The sequence below is a fragment of the Ambystoma mexicanum genome, chromosome 8, assembly GCF_040938575.1.
Source record: "Ambystoma mexicanum isolate Mex_15411 chromosome 8, UKY_AmexF1_1, whole genome shotgun sequence".
Lineage (NCBI taxonomy): Eukaryota > Metazoa > Chordata > Amphibia > Caudata > Ambystomatidae > Ambystoma > Ambystoma mexicanum.
In genome coordinates this window covers 394,218,439-394,236,734 of record NC_090929.1, presented here as the reverse complement: position 1 = coordinate 394,236,734, position 18,296 = coordinate 394,218,439, and the positions used below count along the sequence as shown (strand labels likewise).

The 18,296-nt window shown below is 45.5% G+C and overlaps 1 protein-coding gene across 2 annotated transcripts in view; it reads left to right on the top strand.

Moving 5' to 3' along the window:
• RGS3 (regulator of G protein signaling 3) overlaps window positions 1-18,296 on the top strand; it is a 1,502,625-nt gene that overhangs the window by 300,736 nt on the left and 1,183,593 nt on the right. The gene's annotated exons all lie outside the window — the stretch shown is intronic.

Genomic DNA, 18,296 nt, shown 5'->3' with positions numbered 1-18,296 from the left:
AGCAGTGTGCCAAACAAAGTGGGTTTGTGGTGTCATATTCACGACTTTACAGAAAGCGCATTTGCATTTTTTGTCACCTGTTGCTATAGGTCGAGTGCATTTCTTTTAGGTCAAATAGGTAAACTAAATTACTTAACCTGCATGTCGAGTGGAATTTAAAAAGAATTGCAAGGACTTATTCGTCTCACTAATATCTTCAGCGCTACACACAAATGGTGTATTGATGCTCATTTTATGTTTTGGATGCAAAGTACTTCTGGTGAAATTAGAAATATGAGTACAACATTGCTAATCAAATGGGTGTGTTTGCTAATCAAGCAAGACGTAATTAGAAAACTCTTCTAATCAATTTTTGAAAACGAATGTATGCCTAGCACTGTACTGGTTTACTGCAAGTCCTGTAACCAGAATGTGTGCTTTTCAGTGCTACATCGCATACACAGTGCTGACTAGTCTACTTGAAAACCTACAACAAAAATATACACTTTTCAGCAATACGCTTAAATTGACCCTTTTCAGCACAAACTTCCAAATGCTGGATTCCATGCAGCCAAAAACAAAATTTCACAAGATGCCTCGCACTGAGCTATTGGATTCTTTGGAGATTCAATCTGCACTTGCATAGCCTGAAGCGGTACCCATTCATATTAACGATTGGAAGATGGAGGCGCTCAATTGCCATTTTATTATGGCTATCACCCCCGCTGTGGGGAGCCGACATGGCTGATAACGGCCTGCCAACCTGGACCTGGGTAGGCCCGAGGAAAGCGAAGGCCTCCGCGAAGGCTGGGGGCCATTACCAGGCAGGTCCGCTCCACCCACCACAAGGGTGAAATCCATTCGCACCATAAGGTTTATCCAGGGTGCAAATGGTTTATTTTTTTGTCAGGAGATTGGCTGCGCAAGCGATGCCAATCTCCAGAGGGAAAGAAAAAGATGGCTGCCACCACAGGGACTATGTCCCTTTTCCATTTCTATGGCGGATAGGCCATGAGCGGGAGAAACATTGGGACTGGAGAACAAAGCTCTGGTCCAGCAGGTAAGTGGGAAGGAGGAAGGGGGTGGGGAAGAAGCAGTATGATTTGTTTTGAGGGGTTTGGGGAGGCAACCGGGAGAGGCTTCGTGTTGGTACTCCACAAAAAAAATTGAAAAACAAACAACAAGGGCCTCGGTTGGCTAGAAACAGCGGGCAGAGAATGTGTATTCTAGCCTTCTGTTCCAGCCATCTGATTGACTGAGCGCCCTTTCCAAGTGAACATTTCCATTCACTTAAAGAAAACTGAGTTCTTTATCAGCGCCTTGGTGTAAAGCGCTCTATAAATAAATCAATCAATCAATCAATAATACAGAAAGTGGGTCTGGCTAGAAGGAGCTTTCAGCACTTTCAAGCCTGTGGGTCTGTAATTACAAGGTGATTGATGCTTCGGGGTTCCCCATTGGGAGCACTTGAAGCCCCAATGTGAGGCACCCACCCTCAAAAGGTCTGCCTCATCACAGTTATCAGGTATCGCTCAATATAAAGGTATCATTCTCATTGCTAAGAGGGATTTTTGTTTGTCTCGGATTGCGCTAATACAAAGATCACTGTTAACCTCATTCATAATTTTAAATATCTGATTCACACTAATTTCTCTGCCGAACCCACTTTAGCCCTCTGTTCTAAACATGTTTCTTCTTTTGGGCATAAAATCCATAAAATGTACAATGGGATTGTTGCAAACAATGCCTTCAATAAGACAGATTCTGGATTAGAGCATCTCGCTCTCATTGCCAAGAGCAAATGTGCAGACTGTCTTCTGGGTCCTCTTGCCGACAACCTCCTTCAACCCCCTCAATCGACCTCAGTTGCTATGTACTTTATCCACAGTTCTCTTCCTCAAGGTCTGGTCCTTACTGAACTAAAAAGTATGGTACTCGCACCTTTGTTGATAAAATTTTAACCCTGATGACTTGAACGATTGCCGCCCAACATGCAACCTTCCTTACCCAGCTAAATGATTAGAGCGGCAGTAGTAACCCAACTGCAAGCTTTTGTGGAAGACCATCATTTGCTTGCTTGATATAATGCATGCCTGTCTGCAAACTGGCATGAGCACAAACTCTAATGACCGCCATCTTGTATGAGCTGAGACTGATGAGATAAAGGAGGGGTGGGTATTTTTGTGCTCTCTGTAGCTTTTGGTACTGTAGACCACACCCATGGGTTTCCCCTTTACAAATGTATTGGTTGCGCACAGCCAATGACAAGAAACCAGTGTGGAAGGGAGAGCCGGGAGACTTCATGTGCTATCAGCACCCAGGGGATCCGTGCCAGCCAATCGACTTTGCATGAATGTAAGCTTTTTTCGCAGATGAAAGCTCCCGCTTGAAGCCGACGGCCATTGCAGAGTGGTCTGGTGCACCATTTGTCGGCTTGCCCTGGGACTCTGCTGCGCCTTCCCTGCTCGGTACTACATTTCAACAAAGTACTCATTTTAACCGTTCACAAGCCATCATTTTTTGGCTTTGCCAATGTTACCCTCTAAAAGTGTATACTGCAAACTGAAACACTCCATAGACTCCCAGTCTGGCCAGATAAGGCTCAGCGAGAATAAAGGATAGCCCAGGATTATACTTTGGTTAGGTGGCGACACTGAGATTTGATCTCAGTCTGCACTTTAGGCACTTGACCACAAATGACCTGCTCTGGTTGGTTCTGATGTTACTGTATGGCTTCCCAGGCCCAAACTAATGTTCTGCTCTTTACAGATGACTTTTAAAGTACACTAACTACATATTAAACCAATCCGACAAACTATAACTCATTATAGAACCATGTTGAGCAAACGGAGTATGAGTGCAACTTTATTTCCTCCATCTGTAAATGGAGGCAGCAAGGAGGCCAAGTGTTTGTGCATGTAGGCCTGTACATTCGAGGCTTGGGGTTAGAGCGTGGAGGCATGTGTCCTCGGGGATCTCTGGAGCACGAAATCAAAGGAGCTTCAATCATGCGGTTCTTTATGGCGGCTGTTGTGGTGCAGAGATTAACATGTCATCAAGGGGAGGAGGGCAGCCTGATGATGATGTGAGGCGCCAGATAAGTAGCCCTAGGTGGCTCAGGGCACTGTGCTAGAAAATGCCACAGGGAGGCCCGCAACACTCTGCCATCATAGGAAAGCCTCTGTTCGAGGAAAACTCACTTCTGTGGCTTCACGCTGGTTGGAGTCCGTCCAAGGGGTACCCATACTAATCCCCATTTTTTAAAGCACCTCCTTTCCTTGTTTCTGACATGAATTCCACCTGCCCATTTAGACCCAAAACCAAGGAATCCGTGAAGTCCATTACAATATTCATATGCGTAAATGCAGATTGCCACCGCTTTGTCACCTGGATTCAGCCTTCTGTCTGATGAAAGTTTTAGCCTTATCAATAGGCCTAAGTGTTTCCTTTATGTGATTCCTTTAATTGGAAGCTGGCCTGCTCTTTCACTGTCTCTGCACCACAGGGGACATAAATAAAGCACAGAGGGCCTTTCCCTCAGCCTTAAAAAAAAAAAGAATCGAAAGATAGTAATGGAGACACACCACGGCACACTTTTCTCTTTCTCACCTAGCAATTATTCCTGTTAAACTCCTATTTCTGGCTTTGTTATTTTGGTATGGTAATTATTGTGGTATGGTTAATTGGTACAATACATGTTCTGCTACATTTATTCTTGTCTGGTAATTGTCTAGCGACCTGGTGTATTGTTCTGGTAGGACGTTACATTTTGTTTAATGAAACTAGAACGGGAGACAGGACAGGGGTAGCACATACTAAATAGTGTCAGATGGGGCGAGGTTTGGGAGAGCTCGGTGAATCGAAGAAGGTGGGACCCTTCTGTGGCCTGATGCTTCTCTCCTGGCTTCTCCAACTCTGCCCGCTTCTCTGTCTGAGAGAGTGCTTCCTACATCAGGGAGTCTTTGCTAATTACCACCCTAGCGTGAGTTGTATGGGCCTAGCAGAGCCTTGATTTTGAAACACTAAACTTCTCCCTACCCATGGGGGCAGTTCTAGTCTGCTTAGAAGGTGACAACCCCTTACCAGGGGAGCCAAAGGCTTTTGCTGTGGCTGTGCCCAAATTATTTGTTTTGGGTTAAACTCTAGGAGGGTCACCAGAAACAAAGCTGATAATAAAATGACAACAAATGGTTGACAACAAATGGTTGTCGCCAATGTAATTGTGGAGTCCCAGAGACCACATGTCATAACCAGACCAGGCTTACTTTTAGATTAGTAATCTGCTGATCGTGTGACCCACAATTAAATAATTTAATTAAGTTCAATGCAGGACTTCTCATGGTTAAGGCCAGATCCTGGCTGCTGGACGTTTGGTCCAAAGAGATGTTGGCAGGAATGCACATGTCACCTTCAAACTGCCATGTTGCCAAAGCACAAGGCAGCTCCTGCGAGCTGTCCGTAGATCAGCAGAGGTACATGCGTGCACTATTCCTTTTGGGTGGAGCATTAAGAAATGGGAGACCTAACTTTCAGGGACAGCGACTGGCGTAGTTTTATCAATAAAAGTAAAGCTTAGGCAGTCCTGACTTCAGACGACATTCCGCCTCAATGTCCCATCATTCCGTGGTCAATTGTCATCGGCCCAGACAGAGCCCACCCTTCATTCCTTACTTTTTAGATAGCCTTCAGTAGCATCATGTCCTTTTTATTTGCTGATATCTTCCCAGTTAATTATTTTCTTGTTTCAATTTCTTGGGCTTCTCAGTTATGGCGTCGGCAGATGGAACAGTGTTAATAGATTTGCTTACTTTCATTGGTTTACAGGGCTAGCTGTGCGCTCAACATGAGATGCATAGCAGCTGTCCACTTTCTTGTGTGCTCTTGTTCTACATGAGCGTTTGCTCCAGTGTGATGCACCTTATATCAAGCGGTAGACTCGTTCCTACGTCAATGTTCCAAGGCATTAAATAAGCAGTGTCACTTAGCAATTTGCTATGCAATTATCACGTTTGCTAGACAAATTGACACTTCTATAGCAAAGTCAGCTATTTAAGTTACCCTGTTCAATGAAAGCACAGCTCGCGCTGCAATCCTCTCTTGCCCCGAGGTTCTCTTGCCCCTCTTTTCTTTGTTCACTGCAAGTTCAAAGTCGGCTAACGAAGAGAGTGCAGCAGTAATCATCTCATCCACTCTTTAAGTACCAAAGGCCTGTGTGGGAGTGCAAGGCAAGCATTTCTTTTTCAAATAATTGCAAACCAGAAGTAATCGGGATAATACTTTTATTAAGCTAACCCTGTCAGACAAGGACCAGTATGCATTATCTTTATTTTCTTATCTTTTCTTTTTAAAGACAGTCCTGCAATTCCATTCCTACAAATGTAAGTTATTACATAATGCATAATTACAGTATTGATACTGTAAAACACTGCATCATCCCCATGCTTTACAGTAAAATTTAGTAAATCTAAATCTCAGAATCAACTATATTTCATTTTGTAGATGAAGTTGCATTACATTTTGGCGAGTGAACACTTTTGAAAATGTACAAGATCACAAGAGCTTTTGATGGCAAACCTAGTTCTGTAAATGTGCTTGTTGCATATATCTCAGCACCCGCTGCTCAACCCATGGACTGACCCCTTACTCCTTGACATTATATCTTATCAACCTGTTTTTATACCAGCAACCCTGGCTGCAACTACAATATTCCCCCTAGTTTTCCCAGTTCTCTGCCTGCTACGCTACCCGCTCTGCTTGGTGTCTTACTTTATTTTCTCTTACATAATGAATACACAAAGCTAATTAGATGTTTATACAAAGTAGTGATTGATCATCGACAGATCTACTGCACTTCCATAGACTGTAGTTCGCCTCCCGAGCTCGCTTTGTTCTATTTTTATGATTACATTATATAGTAGCACCTGCAGGAGAGAGCTGGCAAAACTCTTTTCAGAGCCTTTACGTTTTACAGACACTCACTCAGGACTTGCAAAGTCTTTTTGCACACTCACTTTATTGAACATTTACTTTGTTTGCAGTAAATGTCAAATAAATGTTCCACTATGTGTGGCAGCAGTGTGCCAAACATAAAGTGGGTTCGTAGTGGCATACACCATTTTACAGAAAGCACATTTAAATTTGTTGTCCATTGGCATGGGTCGAGTTCATTTCTCTTAGGTCGAGTAGGTAAGCCAAGTTACTCGACCTGCAGGTCTAGCAGAATATTAACACATTTGCAGGGCCTGACTCCTCACTAATTCTTACTTCATCTGTACACACAAATGCTGTATTGTTGCTCATTTTATGTCTTTGGTACAAATAACGTCTGGTGACACTAAAAATATTAGCAAACTCTGATAATATATTTTTGAAAACATTTATGCCTTGGTGCTCACTTTGACACTTGCTCTGTCTGCAGTTTGTGATTTCAGAGATGGGAGCACCTGGGTCGCCTGGAGTCTTCATGCGGATACACTGAGTTCTAACATCAAAATAAATGAATGGCTCACATAAAATGTAGTCATTTTAGTCTGGGGTTGCAGGTATTTAGCATTCCTGTACATTATTGTTAGGGCAGCAGCAGCCACTAGGGCCATGGAGGAAGATTGCCTTTTTTTGTTGAAGAATGTGGAGGAGGTGATCCCTCATCCTACTTCGACAAGGCATATAGTAGCATTGGAAACTATCATCTCTGCTGGGGGCCATGGATTGCTCTAAGACAACAGTTGAGATGTTTCCTTTTCTCTCATAATAGAGGCCTTTAATTAGGCCCAGGTGATGAGGGATGCTCACCCTGCATCACAAGTAGCCACCACATAGAGAAACAACTTCACAATGAAGAGTGTGGTTTCCATGCTCCTGACCACTCATCCAAAGGTGCATGCAGATGTTGCTCTGCGCAAAAGGTGGGGAGCCCCTTCTGTTCCCTCTGGCTTTGAGGTTCCAGTTCTAGCTACGAGAGCTTGGGGTGATCTGGCTGGCTCTTGTTGCTTCTTCTATGGACCCTTCTGATGGGTCCCCCATATATTATGACGCCTTGAACACGCTGCCTTTCCCCACAGAGGGGGCCGATCCGTTATGTGGTGTACCAGAAGTACGGCCGGGCCAGAGGACATAGTTCAAAGTAGTGCTATTTACTTAAAAGAAAACTCCTAACGTGCCCTACTGATAAAAGGTAAGTTGCTTGTTCCTCCTCCTATTAGCTTTCTGCCAGAAGTTGCTTCCCTTTCTCCTTTTGGGACTTGGCAACCTGATACTGTTGAGTTTCTTCTAGAGATTGCATCCCTTTCTCTTGTTGGGGCATGGCAATCGGATTCGCTTGTGTTTCTTTGATATCTTTATCTTGTTTCGTATCACTTAGGACTCCCGAGTCCTGATCTAGTCTGCTTTCGGGCTCTTTAGCCGTAAAAGGGTTCCGGGTTTTGATTATCACCTTGTAGCGATCCACGGCTATATCCCATAGGAATATGCGGTCCTGATTTAGTCTGCTTTGTCCGCTTTCGGGCTCCATAGCAGTAAAATAATTCAGGGTTTTAATACCTGCCTCGTAGCGTACCGCCGCCCCATTACCTTGTTCCTGAACTGCCCACGTACCTGCTTTTTCACTGCACTTCCGCCAGGGAGGCTTGGTTGATGCCTTTGTTGGTGGCCTTAATCTGTGCCTGCCTTTCGGTTGCTTTTCATTGTGGTGGCCATCCTGGGGCCTTGCCAGTACTCTTGGTTCTCTCTCTTGCTCGGACACTCTGCATGGGGTTTGAGGAGCTTTTGTCCCCAGTGTTGGTGGCGTTTCGCAGGCTCCGAGTGCACCATGTCCTCTGCGTGGTTCTACCTCAAGACAGTCTCTGTTCCACGCTACAACAGCAGCCTATGGTATGTTATGTTACTTGGCATTTATATAGCGCTCTATATATCATTGGTATGACCTCAAAGCACTGGTAGGTTGAACGCCCTCGGGAACCGTAGTTCAGGTCAGTAGAGAGAGAGATGGTGTCGTAGGATGCGTGGGTGCACCAGATATGTGAGCAGCTGATGTAATTGCCGGATGGTAGCTGCATCTAGCGTTAGGTGTGGTGCTGAAGATATCAGTTGGATGTGTGCAGTCTGGTGGATGGACACCCAGACTGGGCTCTGGCTGCGTTGGGCCTGAAGAACGCATATGTGAGCAACTAGGCTGGAATGTGCTGGGCTAGCTGCGTTTTATTAGGGTGATGAGATGTTCATGGGGTCGTATTCGTATGTCAACAGATAGGCCGAATTAATCAGGGGTATAGCTGTGTTCTAGTTGAATGATGGTGTATAGTAGAGAGTTAGCGTAGTGATGTGATATGATGGTTATCTTTAAAGCGCCCAAGACCAGGCATGTGAACAGGATGGCAGGGAACAGGGTGACACACGGACACATAGAGACATGGGGCTGGGGTTACAGTGACAGGAGGAGGGATAGGGATATGTAGCAACAGCCTGGGAAGCAGGAAAGCAGGTACACTTGTGGGGCTTGTTAACATTTACATTCACATTTTATCCATCTGTGATTCAGGTTAATGTTCACAGCTCCACCCAAGTGTGGGACATGCCAACATTTGCATTTCTATCTAGAAGCAACACAGGCTAACATTTACAATCCTGTCTGGCACAGGCTAATGTTCATAATTCTAGCTAAGTGTGGTACTGCTAACATTCAGAATCTAGTATGGGTCAGGGGCAGGCTAATGTTCACAATTCTAACTAAGTGCGGAAGTGGCGTTGCTAACGTTCAGAATCCCGTCTGGGTGGGCGTCTGCCAATGTTCACAAATATATGGCCTTGCTAACATTCACAATCCCATCTAGAAGTGATGCAGGATACTGTTTGCAAGTCTAACTATGTGTGGCATTGCTAACATTCATAATTCTATCTAGAAGAGATGCAGGACAATGTTCACCAATCTAACCAAGTGCGGCAATGCTAAGAATCACACTCCTTCCTGGGTCTGGCGTAGGTCAATGTTCACAATTCCAACTAAGTGTGGCATTACTAACAATCACAATCCTGTCTGGGTTGGTGTAGGCTAATGTTCATAATTCTAATGAAATGAACGAAGTGTGGCATTGCTAACATTTGCGATCATATCTATAAGTGACGCAGGCTACTGTCCTAAGATATAACTAATTATGGCATTGCTAACAAACAGAATCCTATCTGGGTCCGGCATAGGCTAATGTTCACAATTCTAGGTAGGTGAGGCATTGCTAACTACAATCCTGTCTGGGTCAGCGTAGGCTTATGTTCACAATTCTAACGAGGTGTGGGCATTGCTAACATTCACTATCCTATCTAAGTGTGATGTAGGTTAATGGTCACAGTTATAACGAAGCGTGGCATTGCTAACAATCAGAATCCTATCTAGAAGTGACGCAGGCTAATGTTCACAATTTTAAATGAGTGTGGCATTGCTAACAATCGCAATCCTATCTTGATGCAACGTAGGCTAATGTTCACAATTCAAGGTGGGTGAGGCATTGCTGACAATCACAATCATGTCTGGGTCTGGCATAGGCTAATGTTGACAATTCTAACTGAATGTGGCATTACTAACAATCACAATCCTATCTAGATGTGACGCAGGCTAATGTTCACAATTCTAACTGAGTGTGGCATTGCTAACAATCACAATTCTATCTAGAGGCGATGAAGGCTACTGTTTACAATATAACTAAGTGTTAACAAATCTAACAGGATTGCTAACATTCATAGTTCCGAGGTAAGGTAATGTTGAGTGGCAGGGTTTTTGGGAGTAGAGTAATTGCTCTACTCTCTGCCCATGCCACACTTTTGAGTTGCTAGTGGTTGACGGCTGGTCGCTGGTTTCAGTGGCTTCCCCTGCAGACACCTGCCGACACTTCCTGGAGACACACCTGTTGAAGTCGCCCTTTGCCTGGGGCCCATAGCCGCAGGGGCTGCACGGGCAGGGGGCTGCCCTAGAAGGTCAGTTATGGCTTGGGCAGAACGGTCGAAGGTCCAATCATGGCAGGGGGGCGGGTCGGGAGGCGGGAGGGACTGGGAAGCTGGAAGAGGGTGCGGGATGGGAGAGTAGGCAAAGGGGGGGATTTGAGTGCCTGGGGGGCTGCTTTTTTCACAGATTGGGCAAATTTGGGCACAAATGGTGCAAAGCTCCAGCAAATACTCCCCTCGCTTCAGCTACACCAAAAGGGGGAGCGGATGCAAACACGGGTCGATAGACCCAGGTAACATGGGCCTTTGGTCCAATCAGGGCAGGGGGTGCGGGTCGGGAGGCGTGAGGGACTGGGAAACCGGAAGAGGGTGCAGGGAAGGGAGAGCAGGCAAAGGGGGTATTCGAGGGCCTGAGGGCTGTTTTTTTCACAGATTGGTCAAATTTGGGCACAAATGGAGCAACGCTCTAGCAAACACTCACCTCGCTTCAGCTACACCAAAAATGGTATCTCCTCCCCTGCTGTTCCGCTCAACTTCAGGGAGTCTCCTGCTACAGGTGAGGACTTCTGAGCTTTTATAGTTCTGAACTGAGGGCCCTGGTCCCCATCCTCCATCAAACACCAGGCATCCATCGACAGTCCTCTGAGACCAGAGAAAATCAGGCACCTGGGAATTTTCTCAGCAGTCTTTATTAGTTGTAGTTACAAGACACGCTCTGGAAAAAAACACTCGGAAACATTTTGCATTCAACCTACTTATATGGGCCATTTGGATGATGCAACATCCTTATGCAAATGACTACGTTGGTCAGAGTATGCTCCTGATAGGTCCTCTTAGTCAGAGAAAAAAAAATCACATCAATATAATTGGATGGCTTATCTGGTGTACACCAAGCACACATTAGCAGAGTTGGCATCCACAATTTTCTCTGATGCACAAAAGTGATCAGCTTATTTTAGACTTGGCTGGACACATCTATGACAATTCGCAACTCCTGTCAAAACACCTTCATCACATCAATGTCTACTCATCTGATTTTCGGGGTTCTGCTAAGTTAGTTAGTGCCTTATACTGTAAAGAAATAGATACTCTATTATATGATGTCAAATACAAATAATATAGCTGGTCTCTCGAAATGGTCTACATGAAGCACAGTGTCTCAGATAGATGTATCCAAGTTTCCCTTGCTTTTATCTGGCTTCATCATTAATCGTGTCTGCTTTTCCTGCCAAGCCCATTTTTTAGCTCACTCCCCCTCTCCTTAAAAGCATATCATGACAGGGACTCTAACCTAATTATCTCCATTTTGTCCCCAATCTCATGAAAAACTTTTCATATCTCCAAATTCTACTTCTCCCAATAATTCAATTCATCATGTTTAATAGTAAGCCATATCGTGCTCAATAATTGTGCCAAGCCTTCCTTGTTTTTTATTGTCCGCTCCCAGCCTGCTTGTACTTATCCATGAATATGTTTCATTTAAACAAATCCTGCAAAGAATTCAAAATAATGCACTCCTTATTCTTGAAAATCATACTAATCAGGGTATGTGCTCTATAAAAAAAAATACTCCTATAACCTAATGGCACACTCCTTTATATGTTCAGGCCTTAAAACTACTAGTGTGATTTCTTGTGTGTCTTCATAACTAATCTCTAAACTACTACTACTATATCTTATCTCCTAGTTATTTACTGAGATCTCTCCTCAAAACAACTGTTAATTTATTTGTAAAATGTATCATGCTTCTTTATCTATATTTTGTGTAACCTTAGACTTGGTGTGTTTGAGACTACTTCCTCTCATTACTTACTGCCTCCACATTCTAAATACAAATGTTGCATCAATACATGCACTTTTAACATTGTTGCTGAAAAAGGTGTTTTATTTTATTAATTCTTGCTATTCCCCATAAATATTCACTGTGCTTAATCTAGTATCATTTATTATTGGATTAATCTACTTTTTAATGTCATTTGCACTCATAATTACATTTTTATTCACAGCTCATTTTTTCACAAATTGTGTGATTTTAGGCACATTTATTTTAATGCCTCTATGCTGTCCCCCCCTCTTGAAGCTTGTCTAATTTGCTGTGGCTTTGGTGCGTCTGCGTGTAATATATCCTTAAGACTCTGTATTGTATTATGGTGCATATCCCATTCCTCCTCTCTCTGCCCTTGATTACCAATATTCTCACTGTTCTGGTTACTTATAACACTCTCCTGTGCTTTCATTTGCAATGTCTACCTTACTTTTGCTCTCCTACTCATTTTGTGTCCCTTTCTCATTCTCCTTCTCTCCTTCTGTAATCACTTTCCCATTTCTTTCTGCTGACATACTCCCTTTCTTTCCGTTACAAATTCCATGAAAATAAACTGTGTGCAGCTGTTCTTCCTTTTAGAAGCGCACTGAAACTTTTTAGCGAAGCACCTTTCCTCTTTTTCCAATTACTTTCCATCAATGCATCTAGATTTCTTTTTTATATATATATTTTTTAATGGTTTCTTTCCATTACCTTTCCCTCATCTGTGTGATTGGTCCATGCATGCTTTATGATATATGATCTTTCAAAATGCCCCATTTATCACTAATAAGAAATGCCTATATTTCTTTAAGATGAGATTAACAAATCGGGGGTACTCTAGTGTGTGCCTAACAGAGAATGTATCTAACATTAACACCAAAATAACTTGAGACGCTTTAAAATGGGAACTTACTTGTGTGACTTTAAACAGTGACCTAATTGTGCCACCCTAGTTCATATATGTGCAATAACTGGGGACAATTTCTAGTATGAAACAGTAAACTTATAATATGGTTTAGTCACATATAGTTTCCTTGGCAATACAACAATCTTTCAAAATATATATCTTTGCTTAACTAAACAACCAGGGGCTTTACCATCCCACAATGTTTTATAATTCAATCAAGCGCTTCTCTTGCACCTGGTTTTAACAAACCATGCACAAATACCATGAGAAAATGCTATTCTCAAAACCTACTCAATTGTCAATTTCTTCAACTGGTGCTTATCATTTGGATCTATGGCTGAGCTTCCCAACTAAAAATTCACAAGCATTACATGTGTGCATTACAATAATATTTACAAAATGAAAGTCAATCAATGAGTTCTGGTTCAAAGCTATATTTCCATAAGGGTGTGAGTCAGCCCTGGCTCACTTACAACCTTGGTACCTAACTGCACAATAAATCACTACATTTATTCCATGCATGCTCATACATGCATCGGCTCTGGCCCCACTCATTCCCACTTATTTTGATCATATTTTCATGAATTTTAATGTATTTTTCTGTTTCAATATTAATACACATACATAGATTTGTCAATTCTAAAACGGATTCCTAGTCGCTTGAACTCACAGGGCTATCTTGTGTTTTCAAATATAAACAGCTCTGCTTTTCTACAACTATTAATCACTTCCTGGCTCTGTGTCAGCCCTTATCCTAGCTTTAAAAAGGAGCCTTGATTCTTCACTTCAAAGACGCTGATAGGACACACCAGTGGCGAAGGAGACCAGTGCTGGAGCATCGATTGCGGAGACGGGAAGGCAACACCCCTTCCACCCAAAGGGGACCCTGGTAAGGAAAGCCAGCCCCGGTGGTTGCAAGAAAGGAGTGCAGGGAGGATCAGTGCAGCGTCAGGAGGAGCCCGACACGTGTCTCCCACACAACTGTGGCTGCGTATTACAGTAAACATTCGGACTTGCTCGTCATAGTCATAGAGACACAAGAAGGAAAAGGGGGACAACGAAGACACAACACAGTGAGGGTGTAGATAAACGAGCAAGGCAGCAGCAGGAAGCACCCACCATGAGAACCATTGCATAACCGAGGCCCTGTAACACCAGCCACACGTGGCCTCCCCCCCAGAAAAAGGAGGGAAGCAGGAAAGATCCGGAAAACACAGAAAATAGAAAGGGAGACCACAGACACACCGCACACACAGTGTGAATGTCAAGAGAGAGAGAGGGGAACAGCAGAGGTTGCACATAAGGAAGAAAAGTGCCAGAAGGCCATGTGCAAGGAACACACCTCAGTGCATCCGTACCACCCAGACAAGAGGGACATGACAACCCACCACATAAGGACATGCCCCTCACACCACAATGTCGGAGGTAGCACAAGCAGCTGCGGATGTGCAAGGCGCCATGGGGCAAGCCTCACATCCAGGGCCACATGTCTACAGGGCCCTAGCCCATTCACTCTACAACCACATCATGACCAGGGCCAGAGATGGGAAGAATGGATGGAGGAGTTTGAGGACTTTATGACAGCCGTTGGTGACCAGGACGCACCCAACAAAGTGGACATTATCACAAACCTCACGGGGAAAGAGACCAAAAGGATCCTGAAAACCATCCCATCCCAAGAGAAAACCACAGATCAATGTCTCACTGCTGCAGTTAACAGAAAGCTAATAGTCCTCCCCAACAGAGACTGCGAAAGATATACATTCAACCAGTGCACACAGCTACCATACGAGACAATCTGCAAATTCATTCTCTGACTTCAAAAGAAGATCGCACACTGCGACTCCGCCAACTTCAATGACGATGAAGCCATCTGACTGAGGGCGATAGAAGGATGCATATCCTCACAGTTCTGTAAACATTTGTTGGAAAAAAAACTCCCACTGTAAGAAATAGCAGACCTTGCAAGGGTATATGAAAGAGTAGATGTGCAAGCAGCAGCCATGGAAACCCAAATAAAGCCGATATCACCGCAGCCCTAGCCACCAGCCCGCAGGGACCTACCTGATACACGGGTCCACCGAAGCGCTAGGAAGCCCGGAGTCCAAACCGACGTCCCCCAGCAGAGAGACAATCCTAGAGGTGCGGCTTCAAATTTCCCCACAAGGGCCAATGTCCAACCATGGGACAGATGTGCATGAGGTGTGGACAAACCATTTTCAAGCGATGTGCAAGCAAAAAACACCAATGCTAGCTGCACACAGACCACCACTATCGTCTGCGCCGAACAGGAGATATGACCCACCGAGAGGACTCATCCCTTGACCATACCAAGAAAGAGACAGCATAAGAACATTCCCAAGCAGGAATACCTCAACATATCCTGCCCATAAAGGGTTCATAAGAGCAGTGGTGAACCTAAACTTTGACCCGCCCATTAGATACTCTGATACATGTGACTACTCTCCCAACCCGCAAACAAATTATGCTTTTGAACAAGGACAGGGGCAAGAATAGAGCACTCATGACCCCTACGAGAACCCACCAACCGATGAAGGAACCCACAGAAGATCCCTACTACACGTATGATGGGTACAACAAGGAATATTTGTGACTAATTTACAACATCTCGGACGACAGCACCGCACCAAAGGTTGCAGTATAGATAGGAGGGCTAAACAACCAGTTTATCGTGGACACCAGGGCGACCGTTAATGTCATGAACGAAAGCGCTTATGATGCCATTGCAAGCGCCTACCCCCTACACCCATCACAGGCATGCATGTTCCAATGGGGAGCAACCCTTCCGCTCCAGTCCAAATGCTAGTTCCGGTGCAACCTACTCAACAGAGGACGAGTACCTACCACTGTTCGTCATCCACAGCCCAAGGACCGGGCGATGTCTCCTCAGCTACTGGACCGCCAGGGACCTACCCCTGATTGACATTCAGTACGACAATTGGAAATCATACATGGCCTGCCTCCAGGAGCCCAAATGCTAAGGGCCCAACGAGAACTCGACATAGGGGAACTCTAATCCACCTTCCCAAATCTGTTTCAAGGGGTAGGAAGGCTGAAAGATACGGTCATAAAACTCCACATTGACCCGACAGTACACCCAGAGCCTCAGCACCCCCGCAGAATAGGATTCCATCTACAGGCCCAAGTAACACACAAGCTGCAACTCCTCCTCGCCAATATCATCAAGAGAGTGAATGGCCCCACACAGTGGGTGTCCCCCCTGGTAGTGGTACATAAAGCTGACGTTCACCTATGCCTCTGCGTGGACATGCGAGTCCCCAACACTGCAATACAGAGGGAGAGGCACCCAGGACCCAACATTGAAGACCTGCTGGTGAGACTCAATCAGGCCACCTGGTTCTCCAAATCAGACCTCAAACAAGGGTATCACCAACTAGTCATTGATCCCGCCTCCAGACCGATTACCACATTCCCAAAGCATGTGGGATTGTTCCGCTACAAGCGGCTCAACTTTGTAATATTGTCGGCAGCAGAAATATTTCAGGAGACAATCTGACGGATGACCTCCCCTGTGCCGAATGCGCTAAACTACAGTGACGATATCTTGGTGTTTGGAATTACCCAGGAACAACACAACACAGTGCTGAAATCATCATATGACATCCTTCACAAAGCCGGCCTTACCCTCAATGGACCCAAATGTGCCATCAACAAACGAAGCCTGCGTTTCTTCGGGCACATCATCTCTGATTGAAGAATCATGCTGAACTACGATCCTTCCGAGGGTTGGCAGGTTACTGCGCCCGCTACCTGCCAAACTAAGCCACTCCCACGAACCCCCTCCGGAAACTTCTCAAGAAAGACTCCACATTCGAGTGGGGCGCAAAATGCAATGAAGCATTCCGCACCATCGCGGGCGAACTCGGCAACAACTGTCAACTTGCATTCTTCAACCCGGACTGGGACACAGAACTCACTGTCGATGCTAGCCCCTTTGGCCTAGGAGCCATACTCGCTCAGATCGACCCAAATGAACACGGCAAGACTGAAATAGTGTCATATGCCAGCAGGGCGCTGTAAAGTGTTCAGCAGGCATACTCCCAGGCGGAGAGGGAGAGCCTGGCAGCGGTCTGGGCGTGTGAAAAGTTCCATCATCATCAGGAAATGTGTCCTCATCACGGACCATCAGGCCTTGCTCTCCCTATTCGGGAACCCCAAGACCAAAATGCCCATGCACATCGAATGGTGGGGCATCAGACTACGGGAGTTATGACTATTGCATTGTCCACAAGCTAGGGGGTGATGCTAATCCAGCCGGCTACCTATCCCGACAAACGGATGGCAAGGCGGACGAAGTAATGGGAAAAGAAGCAGAAGACTACATATCCTACTTATCGCTCAATGCCCTCCCTGCCGCCATCACGAGCCGGTTCTGTGCAGACAAGAGTAGGGCTGACTCCACGATCCAAGCAGCGATAAGCCTAACGAACACCAACAAGTGGAGACACCTTCACAAGGAACGGTTTGTGAACGGGTAGGTGGACAAAAGGGATCTCCAGAGGATCATAGCCCACGAAGGCCACTGGGGGGGGGGGTCACAAACATAAAAAAGATACTGAGGAATCAAGTATGGTACCCATACATGGACACCATCGTAGAGGACACCTTAATGCACTGCATACCTTGCCAAAAGACAGCGGCAAATAGCCCCCCGTGCCCACTCCCGACGGTACCCCTACGGGAAGGACTGTGGCAAAGAGTAGCCATAGATTTCTACGGCCCTCTGGAAGAAGGGGGACACCTCCTGGTGATAATGGACAAATATTCACACGTTCCTCTCATAAAACGTGTACAGTCCACAGCATTTCACCACGTTGTGGGAGTGATTGACGAACTACTTAGTGAATGGGGGGTCCCCCACACCGTGAAGACCGACTACCGTCTGCCTTTCCAGGGTCAAGAATTCCACCAGTTCGCTATCCACCTAGGCTACCACCACCAGAGAATCATACCGCTATGGACGCAAGCCAATGGCATGGTGGAATGCTTTATGGTCACCATCAAAAGGACCCACCCGAAAGCGACCACCAACCAGATGTCGTTGCCCCAAGCCATCTGCCAAATGCTAAGAAGTAACCGAAACAACCCACACGAAACCACCGGGCGGTCACCCCTGGAACGAGGACTCTGCTTCCACAGCTAGAAGACTAAACGCCGGAGGAAGACGCAGAAATCGGAGAGAAAGATGCTGAGAAGAAGAGGAAAGCAAAGGAGTGGGTGGCCCGAAAGAGGAGAGCAAAGGAACATCAGCTCCCAATCAGCAAAGTCGTACTAGTCAGGCAAAGGCAGCAAAAGAAGACCGACCCACGGTAGGCGTCGGAACCACTCCTGGTGACTGAAGTGAAAGGGCCAATGGTCACCGCGACAGGGGACGGAGGAGACCTAACCCGCAACGTCTCGTTCTTCTGCAAGCTATACCAAGAGGAGCCCTAAACAGCCGAAGAGACAACAATAGAAAAAGAAGAGATCGGAAGAGACCAGAGATCAGTCAGTCAGGGAACAGGATGGAGAGACCTGTGAATCGCCAGGCCGCCCGCAGCGAATAACACAGATGCCTACACACCTCATTGAGCAAATGCACCTCCCTGATAAGCAAGGGGGGGTGTTATGGCGGAAAAGGAGCTAAAGCCC